Source organism: Mobula birostris, chromosome 6 (genome assembly GCF_030028105.1).
Source record: "Mobula birostris isolate sMobBir1 chromosome 6, sMobBir1.hap1, whole genome shotgun sequence".
NCBI classification, from domain to species: Eukaryota; Metazoa; Chordata; class Chondrichthyes; order Myliobatiformes; family Myliobatidae; genus Mobula; species Mobula birostris.
Genome location: NC_092375.1, coordinates 132447280 through 132465087, shown reverse-complemented (window position 1 = coordinate 132465087; position 17808 = coordinate 132447280). Strand labels below are relative to the sequence as shown.

Below are 17808 nucleotides of genomic sequence, written 5' to 3'. Positions count from 1 at the left end.
TGCACGTCTCCAGAATGAAAACGAGAGGCACAAGGGTGGCAGGTAAACCAGAAATGATGCCATCAAAAGTGTTCTTCGTTAAACGAGGAGGAGCTATATTTGCTTTGCTACGCGTCGTTCTTCTTTAATAAACTGAGGTTTTCTACTTCAGTTTCCAAAGCAAAGCGATACCAATAGCATTCAGGAAAATTTAATGTTCATTCTGGTCACATCAGATTGCACCACCCTTCTCTCAAAGGGTGCCCCAACGGGTCACCCTGTTGTCTAGTAATTTGTTGAAAGTGGAGTCACAGGTAGATAGGGTCATAAAGAAAGCTTTTGGCACATTGTCCTTCATAAATCAATGTATTGAGTACAGGAGATGGGCTATAATGTTTAGGTTGTATAAGATGTTAGTGAGGCCTAATTTGGAATATTGTGTGCATTTTTGGTGACCTCCCTACAGGAAAGATGTAAACAAGGTTGAAAGAGTATGATGTCTGGAGGACCTGAGTTATTAGGAAAGATTGAATAGGTTAGGACTGTATTCTTTAGAATGTAGAATATTGAGAGGAGATATAATAGAGCTATACAAAAGTATGAGGGGCATAGGGTAAATGCACGCAGGCTTTTTCCATTGTGGTTGGGTGGGGCTACAATCAGAGTAATGGGTTAAGGGAGAAAGGTGAGAAGTTTAAGGGGAGCCTGAGGGGAAATTTCTTCACTCAGAAGGTCATGAGAGTGTGGAGCAAGCTACCAGCACAAGTGGTGCATGTGAGCTCAATTTCAACATTTAAGTGAAGTTTGGATAGGTACATGAATGGTGGAGGTATGGAGGGTTATGGTCCCAGTGTAGATTGATGGGAGTAGACAGCTTAAATGGTTTTGGCATTGACTAGATGTGCTGTACTTCTCTATGACTGTAGTCCTGAAGAAGGGTCTCAGCCTAAACTGCTTATTTCTCTCCATAGATGCTGCTTGACTTGCTGAGTTCCTCTAGCAATTTAGTGTGTATTACTCTGGATTTCCATCATCTGAAAAATCTCTTGTGTTTTAGATTTCATAGGTTTCTTCTTGGCATTTTTACTTAACAAGCTTGATTTGATTACCGAAGAAGACCATTGTGGAACACTATCTATGAAATATAGCTAATGAGTATTTTTTTTTAATGTTCAATAATTCCCAGTGTTTTTTGAGTGACATTGATGGTGTCAGTGATCAGAGAGACAATGACCAATTTATGTCAGCAAAACTGTTACAGGTTAGGTTTGACATATACATCCTATACACATGAATGCTTGGGAGACTGGTGGGATGAATTTGCTGGTTTCTGCTGGCCTATAGCATCTTTTAGGAGAGTACTTGGTTTGCAGTTGCATTTCTGACTTACAAACTACCTAGGTTACAAACAGTCTTTGGGATGGATACCTACTGTAACCTGGGGTTGTTCCGTATGTGATATGCTCTTGATTCTTAGTCACTAGAGGGAGAATTTGAGTGAAGCCCTGTCACTCTGTTTCTCCAGCTATGGTTTTGGATGCTTATCATGTTGAAGTTGATTATCCTATGTTTAGGGAATAGTGAGCTCTTGTGTTCTGTGTGGTTGGCCCAGTTGAGGCAAAAATGAAGGCAAGAATTAAAATTAAAATGTGGTTTTTAAATTGGGTATCAAATAGAAGAACCATAAAGCAATTTGATTTGAATTAAAATCATCTCATTTTGGAAAAAAAAAAGAACTTGCAATTGTTGACTATTTTCTCACACACTTGGAGAATTCCAAATTTTGTTATAGTGAATGGATTAACTTTGACATTTAGCCTCTGTTCTGTAGGGAAAGGTCCCAGAAACAGCAAATGACTAGCTAACTCTTGTGGCTTTGGTTGATAGGCAAGGCTGATTGTAGACAAGATGAAAAGAGAAAGTTGGTTCTCTCTACAGTCTTGAGGCATGTCAAAGTATAACCTCTATAACTTGCTGTGGGATTAGCCTATTCTACACTTGCATTGCTAGACAACTATAACTGCTCTTCCATTATAGTTGACATATCGGTAAAACTCCTGAGGTTCTTCTAGTACTGGAGGCTTTGTGCCTTACTTAAAGATGTGGTTTCCATGAGATTACATTTAGTGCATTTGGTACGTTTTGAATCCTAAAGGATCCTAAAGGCAGGCGTGTAGGAGTCTTTGTGAATGATGTATAGTAGTTTTCTAGTCCTTGAGGTATCATAGTATTTTATAGCCAATGAAGTAATTTAAAATCAATTTTATGGAGAGCAACAAAAATATATTTGCAGTCTTTCTGATGCTAGTCCATTGTGCCTGTCTGATTAGTGTCAAAGGAGATGAAATTCAGTCAGATTAAGAAGCTAAATTTATGATCAGAATCATAGCAAGGTCTTGATTGACTGCAAAGTAGGACATGCTAGTTTTGAGCTTAGTTCCTGTAGCTTATCCTGAACCTGGCTTGTAAATTGCCCGGGCTTCTCTTCAGATTTGGCAATGTGCTGTTGTAGATAATTGGAACTGATGTTGTCAACGTAATTTGTTATAAACCTTCCTTCACTCCTGCAGTTTTCTGCAGAACTATTTATTTTGCGACTGCCTTGTAAATATTACTGGAGAAATACACCTTATTGGGAGATAAAACTATAATTTTGGCCATGGATTCTGTTTCAAAGGATAAAATTTGTTAATGGTAGGAGGATGGTTACAGCTCAGCTGAGTATCACCAACAAACTCAGAGCTACAGAGAGATGCAGCATGGAAGCAGCAGGCTCTTTAGCCCACTGAGTCTGTGATCAATAATTTACATTATAGTAACACACACAAAATGCCTGAAGGAACTCAGCAGGCCAGGCAGCATCTAGGAAGAGTACAGTCTAGGAAGAGTACACCCGAGTTCCTCCAGCATTTTGTGTGTGTTGTTCACATTTTCAGCATTTGCAGATTTTCTCTTGTTAGTAATTTGCATTAACCTTTAATCAATCACACTTTTAAAAATGTTTCCCATATTCACTTTAAACCCTCTAGATTCTACTAGTCACTGACATACTTGTGGCAATTTAGAGCAGCTAACTAACCTTCTAACCCCTGCATCTTTGGAACGTGGGAGGAAACTGGAACACCTGGAGGAAATCCAGGCATGACAGGGAGAAGGTGAAAACTCCACAGAGACAGCACCCGAAGTTTGATCACAAGATACCATGAGGGAGCGTGTTCTATTAGCTGCATCACCTTGTTGTCCTACAAATATTCGCCATGGTGATTCTGTAGTAGCTTTTCATTCCAGTTTTTTAAGGTTTAGACTTATTTAGTTTCTTCTATGCAAAGAATTTGTGGCATCTACAGCTGTTCAGCAGATTTGAGAGCTTGATAGTCTGTGAAATGTATTTGACAGCCGCTTGCGTACAAAATAAAACGTTAAGTGAGCCATGTACATATAGTGCAGATGGTAGATAAATGGTAAACAACAATATTTCATCCCTTATTTGCATTTTCAATCATGTTTACAAAAGGTACCATAAACCTGTCCAGTTCATGGAAACTTCTGTCGTTTGGATTTAACCCCCAAGTAGTAATGAATTTTCTTTCAAAAGGTTGAAAGATTAGGGTTGTTGACAACAGCATAATGATCTGAATACAATAATTGTTTTTTTTATTCCAGTCTCATAGATTTTGCACATACTTTTACTGTGCTGTAACTGGAATCTGTTGGATTAGTGATTTTGTGCCAGTAGCTATCTGGTATTGTAGATTGCTCACATCCCAAATCAAAGCCTAAACTTTGTAAAGGTTCCAATATGAAGAAAAACTTGATATAGTACCTTGTAAAAGTAGTCAGCCCCCAACCCTTTGTTCACATTACAACCAGGGATTTTGATCAATTTAACTGAGAATTTTTCTTTATGAATCGTGCTCCTTTTTCACAGTAGAGCCCAAAAAAGAGGGAAAATTGTAAAACATGAAAAACTAAAAATTCGAAACCTGAAGTGTCAGCAGTTCAAAAATATTCATCCCCTTCGCTCAGCATTTAGCTGAACCACCTCTCACAGCTATTACAGCCAGTAGTCTTTTTGGATAAGTCTCTGTTAGCTTTGCACAATGTGATGGAGCAAGATTTGCCCATTCTTCCTTGCCAAATTGCTCACGCTGTGCCAGGGTAGTCGGGGAGCAGTGGTGGACTGCAATCTTGAGGTCTTGCCAGAGATGTTCAATCAGGTTAAGTCAGGACTCTGAGTGGGCCACTCAATGACATCAGTTTTCTTCATTTGAAACTACACTATGGTTGCTCTGGTAGTATGCTTTGGGTCATTGTCCTGCTGAAAGACTTAACTTCCTCACCTAGTTTAAGCTTTCTGGCAGAGGCTAGCAGGTTTTTGTCTAGGATCTCTCTGTATTTAGCAACATTCAACTTCCCATCAATCCTGACCAGATTTCCAGTCCCTGTTGCTGAAAAGCATCCCCATAGCATGATGGGGGTCCACCATACTTTACAATAGGGATGGTGTTACCTGACTGATGCGTGGTATTAGATTTACGCCACACGTGTTGTGGCCAAAATGTTCCACTTTAGTCTCATCCGACCACAAGGGCTTCTTCCACATCTTTACTGTATCTTCCAGGTGTTACTTTGCAAGGTCTTTATCAGCAAGAATCTGCTTTATTTTTTAGCCAGGGCTTCTTTCTCGTCACACTTCCATAAATATCCTTTTTATGCAAGGCCTTTGAGATTGTGGAGCCATGAACCTCATCTCCAGTTGTAGCTACTGACTTCTGCAGCTCGCTCAGAGTGACTGTTGGGGTCACAGTAGCCTCTTTTGCAAGTGCCATTCTTCTCTGGCGACTAAGTTGAGGGTGGTGGCTGTGGTTCTATATTTTTCCACTTTTTTTGAAGGACTGCACTGAACTCCAAGGTATTGTTCAGTGCCTTTGAGATGGTTTTTTAACCCTTGTTCAGATTTGTGCTTCTCTATTGTCCTTTCTCTGACTTGTCTTGAAAGCTCTTTTGTCTTTTTGGTTCTACCATACTGTTGGACCTTTACAGAGAGGGGCTATTTACTCTTAAGAATTCATTAAAAACAGGTAAGATATATATCGCACCTGAGGAAAATTAGTGTAGTAATTACAAAGCGGATGAATAAATTTTCAGCCTCACAATTTTGCTTTTTAATTTTTAGGAAATTGTTGACTGTTCTGGAATTTTTCTTTTGATTTGGCATGATGTGTGATGTCTTGTAGATTAGCTTAATATATTTTAAATTTAGAAAATGAGACAGTAAAATGTGAAATTGGTTATGGGGGCTGAATACTTTTTCAAGGCACTGGATGTTAAACCTAGTTTGGATCAAATGAATTGGTGGATTGCATAGCTGAAAGCAGTAACAAGATGGGTATAAAATAAAACAGGAACTGAGCAATTAGTTGCAAGAAAATTACTGAGTGTTGCAAGAATGCAGAAAATCAAAGTTCAAAGTACATTTATTATCAAATTATGTATGCTATAGGCAACCCTGAGATTCATCTCCTTACAGAAACTCAATAGAACCCATTTAAAAAAAGAGACTGTCAAACACCCAATGTACAGAAATAAAAACAAATCATGCAAACAATAAAAATAAGCAAATACCATTCAGAACTGAAGTTTGATATGCTCTCTGGCCCGAGTCCAGATGCTTCTTCAATAGTATCATTGTACCTGCCTCAACCATAAGCTCTAGCAGTTTATTCCAAATATATACTACCGTCTGTTTGAAAAAGTTACCCCTTAGGTACCTTTTAAATCTCTCCAACTAGCTTTGGAATCCCTACTCTAGGGAAAGGACTACTATCATCCTATATTATCTGTGCCCTTCATGATTTTATAAACCTCTAAGATCTCGCACATGATCGCTGCAATCAGTAGCATGTAGCTTCTCTTTTGGAATTGAGCTTTTGAGCCACCTGTACGACCTGGCATTTTTGAGATGTGAACTGAAGTCTCGAAGGTGCAGGATGGTTGCGGCATGGTGAGTATGGGTGGAATCAAGGCAGCAAGGCCTGGGCCCAAGAGCAGCGACCGATCCAATATTTGGTCATTGCTGGAGTGGATTTGAAGGTAATTCAATGTGGCAGAGTCAAGGTGGCAGTGCATGGGTCTGAGAATGAAGAGCGACCTGAGGTGTGGCAGATTTAAGTGCTGTGCTAAATTGAAAAGGCCAGGGTGTTGGGGCTGGAGGCGAGGGACGTCTAGTGTTTAGCTTGTTACTCCGTGAGGTTTACTTGTGTCTGCGCTGAACTGAGGCTGTGCCCTGCAATTAACAGGCTTCTGGATTGGCTGCAGTGATGACTGTCTTCATGACTGTGGACATAGCCTTTCTGAACTTCCATTCTGAGTGTTATTTGTTTACTTTCATTGTTTGCACGGTTGTTTTTCTCTGCACATTGGGTGCTTGACGGTCTTTTTTAATGTGTCCTATTGGGTTTCTTTGTTTTGTGGCTACTTTAAGAAGATGAATCTCAAGTTTATATATAGTATACATACTTTGAAGATCATTCCTCAGTCTCCAATGCTCCATGGAATAAGGAATAATGTGGCCAAGCTCTTCCTTTCATGAAAGCAGCATCCATCATTAGGGACGCTCACCATCTGGGATGTGCCCTCTTCTCATTGCTACCATTTGGGAGGAGGTACAAGAGACTGAAGATCCACCCTCAGTGATTTAGGGACAGCTTTACCCTTTCTGCTATTAGGTTTCTGAATGATCCATGAACACTATCTTATTATTTCTTTTTCTTTCGCATATTTTAGTTTTGGCCCTTTTACGATTATGGCAAATTTCCATTGGTCTTTAAGTTGATGAACAATAAAGACCATCCCTATATTATGTCAGTTAAGGTGATGGAAGTTCACCCTTGATTTATAAATCAATACCAAAAAAAACTGAGATATGGAATAAAAAAACTGTTCTTTGGAAATTTATGTAGAAATACAAAATCTGTAATTTTCAACTTTCATTTTTTAAACGTGCACAGATGGTGTGGCTTTTGTGTTATGGAAAACATAACATAGGACCATTTTGTAGGAATTCAACTTCCCCCTTCCGCATAAAGTGGGAGGTTGCCTGTTTTGAGTTAAGCTGCCCGTTAGCTGTAATGCAGTGGCGAAGTTGGCTGTAGGGGGTCAATTGTGTAATTGTGTTTGAGAGCATGAATCCCAGCTGCTCTCCATGACCTCTAGCCCTTTAACAGTTGTGTATCCTCACTTTCTCATGGTTTTGGTGGCTGTGGCTAGCTGTTCAAAACTCGAACTCTGCACTGCTTTATCTGTATCCTTCCTTCATTTAGATTCCCTGTGAAATCTATCACGTTGTCAAGTGTTACCTATTTGCCTCAATATAAGATTTTGTGTGATAGCATTCACATAAAGCACCTGGGAATATGTTATTGAAATATTATAATTTTAAGTGTTTCAGGAGTCCTTAACCAGTATTTGTCCTCCTCTGATGGCAAAATTGAAGCAAGGCTATAATAAAGATGTAAAACTAATGATGTCTTGCAGTACCTTGCCAACATTCAGTTATGTACAAATTTGTTATTATCCTCAGTTAATTATCAGTTTTCTTTTTACAGAACTTTTCAGGGTGATTTATGTCAGTAATCCCTTGAATTTGCTCCAAAGTTATCAAAGCATAATTTTGTGTCAGCAGACAAGATGAAAATTTAAGACTTGTGTTTTGTATTATCTCCTTTCTTATTATTACTCAATGCATAACCTTCCATGCTCTGAAATGCAACCTGTCTTAATTTGTTTTAACTTGGTCTATTTTTTTCTGAAATAATTGTTATACCATATTACAGCAATAAGTTCCATATGGTTTACGTAGCAGAGATTGGACTGGCTACTGCCAGCTGGCTTGAATGGAATTGTTTTCCTGAAAACTTGGCTGGAAATGTGCAGATAAAAAACTCTCCTGATTGCAGAATAAGTTACATAACTCACGACTGTGTTTATCTGTACTGTTTTATACTCATCATTTGTGCATTAGAGTACAGTTAGAAATGTAAACCAGTGATCAGAAAGGTAAACATTTGTAGTTGTTTGTTTATAGTGTGAAACTTTTATTTTGTAGTATTAAACAACAGGTATATTAATACATTTTGGATGAATCATTATTTGCAAAATTGAAGGATGCTTTTGTCATTGGTGGATCATTTAGAATTCTTGTTGTGCTTTAATTTATTTTTTTTTAAATTGTGTTCCAGTTATGGGTTAATGTAGTTCTGCTGTAACAAATACACTCAACCATAGCAATGGTTTTGGGCCCCTTATCTTAAAAAAAAGCATGTGCTGGCATTGGAGAGGACCCAGAGGAGGTTCATGAAAATTATGCTGGAAATAAAAGGGTTAAAGTTTGAGATGTATTTGATGGCTCTGGGCTAGTACACTGTGGAGTTTAGAAGAGTGGGGGGTGGGGGGAGCAGATCTCACTGAAGCCTATCAAATGTCGAAAGGCTTAGTCGATGTGGAGAGGAAGTTTCCTGTAGTGAGAAAATCTAGGACCAGAAGGTACAGGCTCAGAATAGAAAGATCGCTCTTTAGAACAGAGATGAGGAATTTCCATAGCCAGAGGGTGGTGAATTTGTACAATTCATTGCCACAGACATCTGTGGTGGCCATGTCATGTGTATATTAAAGTGGAGGCTGATAGGTTCTTGATTAGTAAGGGTGTTGAAGATTATGGGGAGAAGCCAGGAGAATGGTATTAAAAAGGATGATAAATCAGCCATAACAGAATGGTGGAGCTGAGTGGCCTTATTCTGCTCCTAGGTTTTATGGTCTTACTTTCTTTTCCTGTATGTATCCTATTTTCGAGCTGTTGTTGAATCTGCTTCCAGGATATTTCATATCATATTTCATATCATCTCAAGTCTCTCTATTTAGAAGTCTTATTTCCTGTTTGTTTTGAACTTCACTTTGTTCAACCTCCCCCCACCCCCTTCGGTTTGTTCCATTCAATCAGTTTGTTACTAGCCTACATACATTGTAAAGGGATTGTATCCTACCTACTCAATTAAAACATTTTGTTGCTTTATAATTGTCAATGCCTCTAAAAAGTGCCGGAGCTGAAATTGGACGTACTTGGGATCAACTGGGATGCTGAGATCATCATGGATGAGAGTTTTACTGAGGTGGTCACAACTGTGGTGCTGACTGCAGGTAACTGGGAGAACTCCAGGGGAAGGTAGACTGTGAAGACCTTTCAAGAGAAAGCAGCAGCCAGGTTGGTGGCACTGTGATTGCTGCGAGGCTCAGCAGGGAAGGGTGAAGGTAGACAGATCTACAGTGATAGAAAATGGATTAGTTAGGGGGACAGGGACACAAAAAGGACTTCATGGTGGTTTGTTGACTGTCTGTTGCCACCAAGGTTGAGGATGTCTCTGGTTGTAGAACATTCTCAAGGGGGACAGTGAGGTGCAATGATATGAATACAAAAAGGGTATTGAATCCTGTGCAGTGAATAAATAGATTTATTAAAGAGGTTAAAAAACAGGTCCTCAAGGGAAGTAGTCACTAGATTACTCCCAGTGCCAGGTGCTAGTGAGTGTAAGAATAGGAGGTTATGGCAGGTGAATGTGGGGGAAGAATTACTGTAAGTCAGGAAATCAAAATTTGATCCTTTGGGATCTCATCTGGGCCATAAGTGCCCCATACAAGAGTGATGGATTGCAGCTGAACTGAATGAGGACTAATATCGTGGCAGTCAGATCTGCTAGTGCTACGAGGGAGGGTTTACAATAGATTGACGGTGGAGGGTTGTGAAATCCAGAATAGCAGTGAGGCAGATAGGATGCTGGAAATTGATACAGAATTGAATAGGAGCTGGAGCACTGGGTCAGAAAGTGCTGGGGAAGGTAGATGTCGTGATCAGTATGTCTGTAAGGAAGGACAGACAGGAGCAAGGTAAGGTACATAATGGGTTGGAAGGATTGAAGTATGTTAATGAATATTCAGGGTGAGAGATGAACTTGGAGCATGGATCTGTGGGAGTTGTGGTAAGGCAAGGGTTAAAGGCAACATCCAGATGAGAATGACTGCGGTGACTGGTGCATAGTTAAACCCAGACAAGGGGACCTCTGAAGTGAGACTGTCAGAGCCAGCCGGCAGGGGTGACTGGCAGTGTGTACTCAAGCCGGATGAGTACACATAGCACCCCTTTAAATAATAGGGGGTGCCGGAGATAGACGAGATAGGAATAATGGAAGGATGTGAAATACGTTCTACAACTAAGGAACAATGTTTTTCGAACTTCAAAATATCATCGAATGTCAGCTTGAAGTTTCGATTGACTTTTAATACCTCTAACATGGATGGCAATTGATCTTGCAAGTAAGGAATTCAAACATATAGAATTTACCAAATGGTCAATAACCGTAACTGATAAGCCAATTCTGTTTTAAAAAAAATACCAAGTTTTCTGTCCTGGCTTCAGAACAGCTTGGGTGACAGGGGCCATGCCATTCTCCTTGTGCACAAGTACGATAAAGATATGTTTGAGTTGTAAGAGTGCGTGTGTTCTGGGTCCAGTTATTTTATCGGCGATGGTAGTTACTTGGGGGTTCCACCAAGCTGGCTAAGCCTTTTGTTATACAGGAGTAAAGAATTCAGCCCCGGTAGTTGATCAGTTCTAAATCCTAAGCTGCTCATATTTGAGCAATGGACTGAGTCTGCTGCTGGAATGCATATTTCCCCCTGTGTGGAATATTCAAGATACGCCAACACCTTAGTCGCCGACATAGGCAAGCTGCAGTGTTTAAAAAAGAAAAGTTGCCGTGTTCCATGTCATGTCCCACATGAAGCAGCTATAGCTGCATGAAACACAGGAAATTTCAGTAAGCATTTTGATTTTAAAAAAAGGAATTCTGAAATGTGTGTGGGTGAATGATAGCTCAAGTGTCCCCTGTCCTGGGCCTCCAAAGGACTTGGTAGAGTACACGTTTGTACATTATGGACCAGAAAGCATTAAGAATGTTGAGAAGTATATCATATGGGTGGAATGGAGTGAGAGTCTCCGGATGTGTTATTAGAGAAAGGAAAATTGTAGGATGGCCTGTGACTGTTCAATGTAGATGTGAAATACAAAATCGCTAGATGGATCCTGTGTAAGAGCAGCAAAAGTGAGCAAAAGTTAAAGAAGGAACAGGCACGGAAAGAACAGACAAAGGATAATAGTGTCAACCTTAGTGTTTGAAAAGAAATAATTAGCACCAGAGTATGAGGATGATCTAAAGAATGTACCCCTGCTTTCCCCAGGCAGAGACAGTGGACAGTTATGAAAACTACGTGGGTTTCTCACCTCTGTGGAACTCCAATAAAATGCGTTGAACTAGCTATGAATGTTTTCCTACTTTTCAGTAACGTACTATAATTATTATAACCTATGTGGCTCGTACTAATGTGAATAATTAAATAACTAGAGGGAACCAACGAGCTGACTCCTTTGCTAAGGTGGCAGCCGCAGATCATTATGGCAATGTAGCACTCCAGTGTGATTGGTCTGCCAGTGCTCTCCAGATTCTTTTGATGAACTAGTACAGTTATACTGTGATGTGTCAAGAGGCTGAAAGGACCTTATGGATGAAAGCACAGTGTGTGCAAAACTATAAAGGATGATAGGTATAATCAAAAATGTGAGATTCTTAAAGTAGCAGCAACTCTGATTTGTCAGACATAATCCTGAAAGATTCTGCCGGTATCTGCTGTTGCTGGGCCCTCCCCCAGTAGGTTACGTGTACCTGTCCAACTGGGCTTTATACAGTTACCCATATGTATGGCTTGTGATCATGCACTTGTTATTTTGTTATCTCCATGGGTCAAAGCTTATTCAACCCAGAGTCATGATGCTGTAACAGTTGCTGATTTTTATTATGAGAATTTATTCCTAGGTTTGGGATTCCTGAGAAAATCTCAAGTGCTAACTACCTTCAGTAAAGCTACATAGGAGTTGACAAAAGCTTTGTAGTGTAAATATCATTTCACCTGCCCTTACCACCCTCAGATTTACAGGGTAGTTGAAAGACAGAATGGAGCCCTGGAATGCAGGTTAGCTAAATTGTGTAACGAGACCAAGCTAAAGTGGCCAGAGGCACTTCCACTGGCCGTCGTAACAATACATTGCGCTCCAAACTGCGTAACAGACCTATCTCCACGTGAGATGGTTTTGGGATGTCCCATGTGTTTGCCAGTCACCCCTCTCATTTAAAATTAAACAGATAGACATCCATATTATGGTAGAAGCATGTTGCATTATTGTGTAATACTAACGTAAGCTCTTAAAGGTTTCTGTTAACAGGTACTTAAAGGCCAGAAGATTGTGCTGGCTTGAGTGCCAGACCTATCAGCTGGGAGATTGGGTACTGGTGAGAACCTACTGATGAAAGAACTGTCTGGAGCCCCACTGGGAATGTTCATTCCAAGTGTTGCTGACCATGTACACCAAGGAAAGCTGACATAGATACACACCTTGCAAGTTTAGCCAGTGCTGTCACCAGACCAGAGAACAAGTGACCTGAAGAACACTGATGATGAGGACTGATGGACTGAACTCTTGACTTTCGCTATTTGACACCTTAAGTAATCACTATGCCTGCTGAGTTCCTCCAGCATTTTGTGTGAATCACTATGCATTATAAAGTTTTGGGTAATCTGGACATCTATTTTCTGCCTAAATGTAGAAGTATCTCTTGCCACTAATACTCCTATCACTTAACTTTTCCTTAGTTACGTCAATGTGTTGTGTACTAGACAGTCAGGTTGTTGGGTGTGCTCTAGGGGAGGGAGGGAACGTCGACTCAGACCATGAGAGGCCTGTGTCGGGCATTTTCATGCCTTACAAGGCGCAGATTGGAAGTCTGTGTGGGGCACCACTCCTCGCACAGACTAGAACAATGTGTGATGAAGTGCCTTGCTCAAGGGCACAAACATGCTGCCACAGCTGAGGCTCGAACTAGCGACCTTGAGGTAACTAGATGAACGCCTTAACCACTTGGCCATGTGCCCAACACAAAGTGCTCTAGAGAGTGTCTATACGTCTGGAAGGTGGATTGCCTGTGCGTTTTACTGAATCATAGTGAGTTTGATTCTGTGTCTTTGATAGCAAAACTAGAACTGTGAGGGAGCTCAAGACTGCACTGCCCATAGGAATGACTTTTGCTAATGTATGTGAGTATAGTATCAGCCTGCTTACAATGACTACATAACCCACTGCTTCAAAGCTGCTTCATGGGGATAGGGGTAAAGTGTGTTACTGTAACCGTTAAGGGATGGGTTTAGACTTGGGTAACAGCAGGTGCTCTCTGAATCCCACTAACATTATTTACTGGGTATGTAGCCGTCAGGCTTATTACTAGCTGCAGGGGTACTCCTCCTACAGTGAGATTTCTGGCCTGAACCAAAGCCGTGGCGGGGTTGTGGTTATCTTGCCTATGTTGTACCATAGATGTACTGCCTACCTACTCTCTACATCCTACTGTGTGGGGCTGCCACTGAAAGAGTATGGAGACTGGATGTTCTTAGATTGTAGTGTTCCTGTTCTAGGAACCTACCAGTCTGACTTGTGAAAGCATTGACGTGGCCTCAGCACCACTGGAGAAATTGGTTAATGATGCAGCTTGAGTGTTAAATACATGTTATGAGCTAATCCATCAATGACATTACCATTGAAATGCTGGCAATCTGAACTGTGGCCCTTATACGTCTAGACTAACACTAGGCTTTCTCTTGTTTAAGAGAGATGATACATGTGCCATTATTAGCTAGGAGTTTTGCACATACATCCCTAATATCAACAGCCAACTGTCCCTGATGAAGCTGTCGTGGAGTTTTAGAGACTGCACTATTGAATTTCGATAAGATTTGTGTTGTCCTCCAGAAGACAAGAAAGAGGGAGTGTGGGAGCTGTAGTAAGGTGAGGGTTTAAGGTAACATCCAGGCGAAGATGTCTGTGGTGGTGTGTAGTCAAACACAAACAAGGGAGACCTTTTGAAGTGAGACAGCTGGAGTTGGCTTTCTCCATTGCAGACAGATGAGCAGGGGTGACTGCGGCAGTGTGTAGTCAAGTCAGATGAGTTGAGGTCCTCGAAAGTGAGTCTATTGGTTGTGGAAGTATTTCAATAATGGGGCAAGTGAAGCTGAATGAAGTTATCCCCTTTGGTTCAAGAGCCTGATAGTTGAGGGGCAACTAGTAGTGTGAGTCCTGAGGTTTCTGTACTTTCTTCCTGATGGCAGAAGTGAGAAGAGAGCATGTCCTAGGTTAGATTATGAAGACACGTAGTCCCCTTTTATTGTGATTTAGTAATGCATGCATTAAGAAATGATACATTATTTCCTCCGGTGTGATATCACAAAACACAGGACAAACCACGACTGAAAAAACTGACAAAACCACGTAATTATACATATAGTTACAAACAGTGTAACAATACCATAACTTGATGAAGAAAGTCCGTGAGCACAGTGAAGTTCAAAGTTTCTCAAATGTCCCACATCTTTCACAGACAGGAGAAGGAAGAAAAATTCTCCCTGCCATGCCGACCACAATCTGACTCTGAGTCATCCGAAAACTTCGAGCTCTGATCAGCTCTCCGACACCGAGTACTGAGCGGCATCTCTGCCGCACGATTCGACCTCCTTCTCGGTTGCCAAAAGCAGGCAAGGCCGGGGATTTTGAGGCCTACTCTCCGAAAGATTCCCGACTACACAGTAACGACAGCAGCGGAGGGGCGTTTCAGAAATTTCTCCAGATGTTCCTCTGTGCTTTCACGTCCATTCTCCATCAAATCAGAATTGTCCACGGCCCCTATTTAACAGATACGACTGTTACGTACTCCGTAACTGGGTTGCCAAACCAACAGAAATGGACCACTTAGTTGGAGTCTGGATTACTGGAACTAAGAAAGTTTTATTAAAGAAATAAGTAACACAGTACTCTAAACGTAAGGATATAAATACAACGGGTTAGCAATGATAAAACACACATGTACACAGAACTAGGATAATAGGAATCAATCAAGCTCTATCGCAGTCTAGGGGTAAAATGATCAGTCTCAAGTGACGCAGAGTTCAGTTCAGCTCAGTACAGTTTGCAGCAATCGCTGTTGTGCCATTGGAGAGAAAGAAAGAGCGAATGATGATATGCAAATCGAACTCAGACAGACCTTGATGTTCCTCCGCAGTTAGCTTTTGGACGAGCCCTTTTTTAATGTCTTCTGAGCTCACCGACTGTGACCCCTCCATTCCGGATACGATCGTCCTTCCGCGGTGAACCCGGCACCCAGGCAAGGGCGGACACACACACCATATTCCTGCCGATCGTACCTTTTCACCCTGTGCGTCTATGGTCAGTCCCGCGACCGAACCTCCAAATCTCCACCAACTTGTGGGGGCACACTGCACTTCCAGGGTCTCGTTATCTCGTGAGCTCGTGGTGTGTGTCGTGCCTTAGCGAACCTGTTCCTTTTATACCCCTGCTGGGGTATTGCCTGTCCATCAAACTTCAAACAGTTCAGGTTCAAAGCAACTGGTCTGACAATACTCGGAACTATGTCTCTTTTGGTTAATCTCTCTCGTCTCTCATTAACATTTCCGAATGCTGCTTCATTGTCTCACTTATCTCTCTCATTAGCATCAATCTTCTGATAACTTGGTCTTTTGCCACACGACATCATACAACTTAATAGATAGTGGCAGATGTAGTTTTATCCAGGCAAGTGTGAGGTGTTGTAGTTTGGGAGTTCAAATGTAAGGGGCAGCGCACAGTTGATGGCAGGACTCTGAACAGCACTGAAATAAAGAAGGATCTTCGGGTCCAAGTCCATAGCTCCCTGAGAGTGACATCAATAGGATGGTTAAGAAGATATGTGGCATGCTTGCTTTTGTTAGTCAATGCATTATGCTCAAGAGTTAAGAAGTTGTGTTGCAGCTTTAGAAAACTCTGCCTGCTGAATTTTTTGTGACGCTTTGTGTTTTATGGTGGGGAGGGCTTTACCTGTGATGGACGATGCCATTGCCACTGCTACTTGTAGGATTTTCCATCAAGAGCAAGGCCACAGGTGTTTCCATACCAGGATGTGATGCAGCCAGTCAATATACTCTCCACTACACATCTATAGAAGCTAGTCAAAGTTTTAGATGTCATGCTGAATCTTCACAAATTCCTAAGGAAGTAGAGGTGCTGCCATGCTTTCTTCGTACACGTACTTGTGTGCTGAGCCCACGTTAGGTCATCCGAAATGATAGCACCGAGGAATTTAAAGTTGCTGACTCCCTCCAGCTCTGATCCTCTGACGAGGACTGGTTATTGGACCTCTGGTTTCCTCCTCCTGAAGCCAATCAACTCCTTGGTCTTGCTGAAATTAAGAGGTTGTTGTTATGGCACCATTCAGCCAGATTTTCAGTTACACTCCTATATATAGATTCATCGCAACCTTTGATTTGGCCTATGACGGTGGTGTCATCAGCAGACTTGAATATGGCATTGGAGCTGTGCTTAGCCACACAGTCAATAGTGTAAAGCGAGGAGAGCAGGGGGCTACGGACACAGCCTGTGCTGACAGAAATTGTGGAGGAGACGTTATTGCCAATCTGAACTGACGGGGGTGTGCAAGTGAGGAAAACCAGGATTCAATTGCATAAGGGGGTATTGAGACCGAGTCTAGAAGCTTATTGATTAGTTTTGAGGGTACTAAATGCCAAACTGCATTTTATAAAGAGCATCCTGATGTATGCATCTTTGCTGTTCAGATGTTCCAGGATTGAGTGAGGAGTCAGTGAGATGGGATCAGCTGTGGGCCTGTTGTGCCAGTAGGCAATTTGGAGTAGATCCAAGTCACTTCTCAGGCAGGAGTATATGTGTTTCATCACCAGCCTCTTAAAACATTTCATCACAGTGCTGTTGGATGAGAGTCATTGAGGCAAGTTACCACTTTCTTCTTAGGCACCAGTATAAGTGAAGTCTGCTTGAAGCAAATGGGTACCTCAGACTCCCGAAGCGAGAGGTTAAAGATCTGCAGCCAGTTCATCAGCACAGGTCTTTCATACTTGGCCAGGTATCCGGCTAGGTTGGATGCTTTTCGTGATTCCTGCTCCTGAAGGCTGCTCGCACAGTGACGTCAGAAACTGAAATCACAGAGTAATCAGGGGCTGTGGAAATTCGTGATGGTTTCTCTATGTTCTGATTGTCAAAGTGAGCATATAAAGCCTTGTTGCCTATGTTGCTTGATTTAACTTTACAAAAGGTGAAAGCATTCAAGCTCTGCCACAATTGTTGAGCATCCTTTGTTGATTCAAATTTAGTCTGGAATTGCCACTTCGCCTGTGGAATTGCTTTCTGGAGATCGTACCTGGACCTCTTGTAACTTCCTTGGTCACTAGACTTGAATGCAGCTGACCTTGCTCTCACCAGATTGTGGATCTCATGGTTCATCCAGAACTTCTGGTTGGGGCAGACTGTGAATTGTGAAGCCTTTGGGTCTGATTGCCATATCTGGTGTGCTGGGAGTAAGCTATAGCTAGATAACACATAGAACATAACAATCTTTCATTTCCCTCCGATACAGCAATGTTGCCCTCAGGTCCTCAATTTTGTTCTCTAGCGATTGCACATTTGCTTACGAGATGCTGGGTGGAGGGAGACTCATCTCTCTCCTTTCAGTCTGGCCTGCAGTCTTCCTCCCCCCACCCCCACTTCTGGCCATGGCAATGAAACTTTGTCCGTATAAAGGTGCTGTACCTGCTTGCTTGAGAATTAGTCTGCCCAGTCCATAAGATTGTGAAATCTGGAGTTCATTGCCAATT

The 17808-nt window shown here is 41.6% G+C and overlaps 1 protein-coding gene across 3 annotated transcripts in view; it reads left to right on the top strand.

Moving 5' to 3' along the window:
* The window catches only part of nbeal1 (neurobeachin-like 1), a 273495-nt gene that overhangs the window by 14883 nt on the left and 240804 nt on the right, over positions 1–17808 (top strand). The window lies entirely within an intron of this gene.